This window comes from Etheostoma cragini, chromosome 12 (assembly GCF_013103735.1).
Source record: "Etheostoma cragini isolate CJK2018 chromosome 12, CSU_Ecrag_1.0, whole genome shotgun sequence".
Classification (NCBI taxonomy): domain Eukaryota; kingdom Metazoa; phylum Chordata; class Actinopteri; order Perciformes; family Percidae; genus Etheostoma; species Etheostoma cragini.
Window position 1 is genome coordinate 1450048 of NC_048418.1, and position 5874 is coordinate 1455921.

At 42.9% G+C, this 5874-nt stretch overlaps 1 long non-coding RNA gene across 1 annotated transcript in view; it reads left to right on the top strand.

Moving 5' to 3' along the window:
• LOC117954658 overlaps window positions 1-5874 on the top strand; it is a 14304-nt gene that overhangs the window by 2426 nt on the left and 6004 nt on the right. The window contains exon 2 of the long non-coding RNA XR_004658851.1: window positions 243-247. This is a non-coding gene — a long non-coding RNA (uncharacterized LOC117954658). The remainder of the gene's footprint in view (window positions 1-242; window positions 248-5874) is intronic.

Sequence of the window (5874 nt, forward strand, 5' to 3'; positions counted from 1 at the left end):
CCTCATACTCTGCTCCTGACTGGCTAGTAGTCCTTACCTAGGTACTGTCAGGGCCCTCATACTCTGCTCCAAAAATGCACAAATCGATGCAAGTAGATACCACGCAGTGGAACACGCCATTACATGTCATCACTTTACTTGCTTTGCTCCTGTAGTAATGACGGGAGGCCACTACAGGGCGCCGCTACTATAAATTTAATGAGCAGTGTCCATTGTCAGGTTCACTTTGATGCCACAGGAAGTTCACGTGCACTTAAAAAAACTGAACTCTCACATGCACGACAACGTGTCTTCAACAAGCAGAGCAACGAGAAGATCAAAGATTGATTCTCTTTTAACTGAAAACCCCACCTGGCCTTTCTCTAGTTTCTCACTGTGTTCCTCTATAGTCACAGAAGTACTGCTGTTGTTGCTTAGCAACCATTGCACCCATAAAAAATTTAATGAAGAAAAAGTGAGAAGACGCCGTCATCTTTGTTCCTCCTGCAACGAGGCTGAAAATAACTTCACTGACTTAATTAATGCAAAAACCTAAATATTCCACTGTGTGTGTGTGTGCAGGTTGGCCAAACACATTTATCAGATAACTATTGGCATTTCTGCTTTAATTACTACAATATATACTTTTGAATGTACTCAATGGTATGAGTATTGGTACTGGTACGTAGGTAAAGATGGAGCTTTTGCTTGAATTTTCCCAAAGGGAAGAGAAACCACGATTAGCAGTGAAATTTTTATGCAATACTGATGTTTCCCTTTCTGTGGTGGCCCTGAGAGCTCAAGGCACTACCGAAACCCAAACATGCAAACAGACAGAAAATAAAGGAAATTGTTTGCAGGGAACTTGATGAACACCCAGTGTTTCCTCTGTTAATTTTGTAGTGGTGGCCCGCCGTGCCGCCACGGAATCAGAAGAAGGGCAGGCGGGCTTCCGCTTCCTTTACAGACCTGCCCCCAACACAATTATTTCTTAAAAATATGATTATTTTTACAGCAGTGTGAGCAGCAAAATTACAAATCCCACTGTATGCTAAGACCCGCCCTTTAATAGCTTTTACGCACTACTATTGGCCAGGCGTCCATGCTCATATGTACAGGTCCTTTCCCCTGACCGATCCCCTAACCCTGATGTTAACCTCTCGAGGTCAAACGCCGAACACCAACCGATCAAGCTGCTTTGTGGGGCGGGTCTTGGCGTGGCCATAGTGGGCTAAAATAGTGGGCCCCCACTGCTAAAGGAAACACTGCACACGTGTTACACAAAGCAGTTGTTGTTTTCTGCGGATCATGTAAGTAATAGTCTACATGGATGACGTTTTATTTTGGGGATTGTTCATGTACCCGCTGGATGCCCTGCATTTAGTCTAGCTAGCGGTCTGGATGTGTTCTGCAGAGATCTAAGGAGCCGTTAACCTTAGTCCTACACAACGACAACACAAAGAACAAGGAAAGTAACGACATCTGGCGGGAATCCCACGTCTCGGCAGAGTTCTTCCTGTCTGGAGTTTGCGTGTTCTACCCGTGTTTGCGTGGGTTTCCTCCCACCGTGAAGACATGCTAGGTTACCAGGGCTACAGTGGAAAATTAGACGGCTGGCTAACACATTCACAGAGAAGTTGAGTGGATGAGTCGGTGCAGAAAGGTAACATGAGATGGGAGGCTTCCCAACTATTCGTCTCTTGATTCATAACCGTGTCTGAATACACTGTTAGGACTATGTGTGCGTGTGTGTGTGTGTGTGTGTGTGTGTGTGTGTGTGTGTGTGTGTGTGTGTGTGTGTGTGTTTAATGGTTGTGTAATGTGTGCCCACCCAGACTTGGATTGACATGGCGGACAAGGGGCCCTGGGGAAGGACAAGCTGCTAGAATGACTGGGGTTGGGGGGGTGATTGTGTTTGGCTTGTCGGGGCTCAACCCACATCTAGGGAACAGTCTCAAACATCACCCCCTTCACACACAGACACACACACACACACACACACAGCTGCAGTTGGATAAACAACTAACACAATGTGACAAGTCTGGCTCTGAACAGTGTGCCCCCGAAACAGATAATTTTCCAGTATTTGTCTGGCAGCGTGGCTCTCGGGATGACAAGAGATGGTTGCAGCTCTGCACCCAGCTGGCATCCATGCCAATTAAAAAAGTGGTCTTTTTAAAAACTACAGAGCCCTGGAGGTGACATGGAGGGGGGAAAACAATTATAAAAAAAACTAAAATAAAACAAAATGAACTAAAGTATGTACCGGGGAGAAGCACTTTTTGCGGTACTGCGCTAGCACGTTAGCTAGTATCTTGCTAGCTAGTACATCATCTGGTTTGTCTAAATACTGTACATCTGTTTATTTTGATAAGCATTACTAATTAATGCACGCCAAAGTGAAGTGTTCTAATGAACGTTATTGTTGACTGTTGATGTCAATGACTGCAGGCTAACCTTAGTAGCTAGCTAGTATCTAGCTAGCTAGTACAGCTAGTTCCATGGGTTAGATTACATCTCCTTGGTTGTCTAACTCCATCCACAGTTAATTTTGATAAGCATTACTAATTACCCCTTGTGTTGTCCTAGGGTCAAATTGAACCGTTTCAAGTGTTTTATATCAGAAATATGGATTTCTTTCAACCAAATTATCCAAAAATAACATGGATGATTCCATACAACATTCATACAACATTTTCTTTTTAATGGACAAAACTTTCTCTATCCTCTAATCTTCACTATTAGACAAAATAATACATGATTTCTGCCTTTTTAACTAAAAACGTGTGTATAATTTAACACAAATGAGGTTTGTTGACCTTGAATTCCAAGAATAAGTGAAAAAAACTATTATTAAACAAGCTCAGGTTTGAAAAAAAAATAACACAAAAAGCTGGAAAAAGTGACAAATAAATCAGAAAAAGCGACAAAAACATCGAAAAAAGAACACCAAAATTTTAATTTTTCATTTACACCTGGAAGGACAAGTTCATGGTTAACGGGTAGACAACACAACGGTTAATAAATGCTAAAGTGAAGTGTTATAATGAACATGTCGTCGACTGTTGTTGAATGTCAGTAGTGCCAGTTTGTGTTGTCGTAGCAACGTGCTCCTTCATGAGCTTCTTTCTCGTTTAGCTAGCTCGTTCTCTTAACACATCCACGGTGTAGCTACACTCTCAGAAAATGAAGTACATAATTGTACCTTTAGGGGTACAATGGCTTGTCACTGGGGCTGTACCCTCAAGGGTACAACAACTGTACCCTTGAGGGTTGCTTGGGAACATATATGTACCTTTTGACCCTCAAAAAGGTACATATATGTTCCTTGAGGTCCAACAATGAGCCCTATGGGGTACGTTAGTATAGATTGTACCTTGGGGGACAGAAATGGACCCCTACTTTACCCTTATTTCTGACAGTGTAGCTAGCTATGTGGTGAACTCATAAACTCGCCGTTTCAGTGTGTAAAATATTCACAGTAAACCTGTTGGGTCCTTGTAAATGATGTGGTCTAGTGTAGTCTGGACCCACTCTATATCTGTAAAGTGTCTCCAGATAACTCTTGTTTGAATTGATGCTATAAATAAAACTGAATTGAACTGAACATTCAGCCGAGGACGGCTTCATGCTGTTTAGCAGAGCTCTCGGGGGCGGAGGTCTGGGCCAGTCGATTGGACTCTAAGTGGAAGACAAATTGAAGCTTGTTGAGGCGAACGAGCCGAAAATGAATCCTTTCTCTCTGTCTCTCTCTCTCTTGTTTATTGTGAAAACGTTGTGATGGGCGTCCTCGCCAAGGGGGGGCGGTGCTGAGCGCCAGCTAAAGCTGCTGGAGCAGGGACATGTTAAACGTTCATCTGTTAACTTCAGCCATGTACAGGATGTGAGAACACCTAAACACAGCTATACACAGCAGTCATTGAGACAGATGGCAGCGTTTTTTAACTTACAATTGGGTGTTACCTTTACCTTTATCCACATGTAGCACAATATGAGGCGTTTACAATCCAGGTTTGGTTTGACAGGCAAGATATTTGCACAGGATACAGCAGGTATGCTATAGTTGAACATGTTTTTCTGTTTCTCCTTGCTGAAAAAATCTATATATAAGTATGACTGTGAGGCATCGCTGCGTCTTCTCTGAGAGCAGCACATTTCCAAGGATGCAGTTACCATGACGCTCTGGCGAGCCAATGACACTGGCTAATTCCTGGGAGAAGTGAGCAGGATCAGCAGCTGGAGGGGGGGAAAAAACGGAAAACAGACAGGTGGCCGCGGACAAGAGACATGGAGGGACGGAGATGAAAATTACAACAATCACGCAGCTCCGGTGCCGCTGTTTCCCACGCAGCGCGTGACACATGCACAGATGCCCCTTCCACCCCCCAACCACCCCCCCGGGCAGGACGAAGAAGTGGATAATAATAGACAGAGCGAGCCAGAGGAGGCAGAATAAACGTGTCACAGCGTTCCTGCTGTTGTGTTGGGTTTGTCCTGCAGTTTGATAAAACACAAGAGCTGCCGAAGTACCTGTGAGCAACTAGCTGGTTACCAAATGGAAACAGAACGAAACTGTTTTTCTCTCTGAACCGATGTATGATCATTTTTGAGTGTGTGCTGTGTGTATCCTCTTACCTTAGCTGTACTTTAAACTAGGCAACAAGTCAAAACGTAATAAAAAAATACACATATACACTACCGGTCAAAAGTTTGGGGTCACTCACAAATTTCCATTGGACTCCATTATAGACAGAATCGCCTTGTTTTTTTTAACCAGGGCAGTAATCAGATTACATTATGTGCTTACATAATTGCAAAAGGGTTGTTTAATGTTTTCTTAGTTAGTTTTTAAAATAATATCAGATTAGTAAACAAAATGTGCCTTTGGAACATTGGATGAATGGTTGCTGATAATGGGAAATGTAGATATTACATTAAAGATCAGCCCCCCCACCCAGATCAGCTGGTATCCTGTCTATAATGGAGTGGAATGGACATTTGTAATTGACCCCAAACTTTTGACCCTAAACTTTTTATATATATAGCTGGTATTCTGTCTATGTCGAGTGCAATGGAAACTTCTAAGTGACCCTAAACTTTTGACCGGTAGTGTAGTGCATACTGGAGAGATATCAATACCAATGTTCGATATTATCCAAATTTGGATCAATCGCCCCCCACAACACCAAGGCTCACGTTTATCCGTCAGTAAAACTCCCGTTGGATGAATCAGAAGGGTTGAAAATCAGCAACTTTCCCTCGTAGCGTTTAGCTTAGCACGGCGCCATAGCTACCATGAACCACACTGACTTAAGTTGTTTGCTGCTTCCTGTTTGGTGCCGGAGGGAGAGCACCCATTGGCTGTCGACAATGTTCACATGATTACACTTTCCCACCAAGATTTAAAACTATAACAAATATCAAACAAGTTTAATTTTGTCGGAACGTCAAGACGGGAAAAAGACCGTGACCGAGATTTATGACCTCACACCAAACCGCATCGCTTGAAAAGTCGTTTGGTCGGCATGAGTAAACTTATCATATATGTTATCATATAACTTATCAGATATGATTCATACAAACATATTCATTACAAGGTGCGGCACATTGCTAGATTCCTAATGTTTGTCGCGCGTAACATCTTGTTCAACCTCTACATGCCTGTAGAGGTTGAACTACAGGCATGTTTGCAATTTACAATTGCCTGAATTGTAAATTGTTTGTAGACTAGACAGGTGTCAGGTGTATTGATCAGTGTCATCGCCCATTACCTTCAAAAGCCATGCACCTTGGTACATTTTGCATGTTTTTGCATGTGTGTGTGCTGCTGTTTTTGCATGTGTGTGTGTGTGTGTGTGTGTGTGTGTGTGTGTGTGTGTGTGTGTGTGTGTGTGT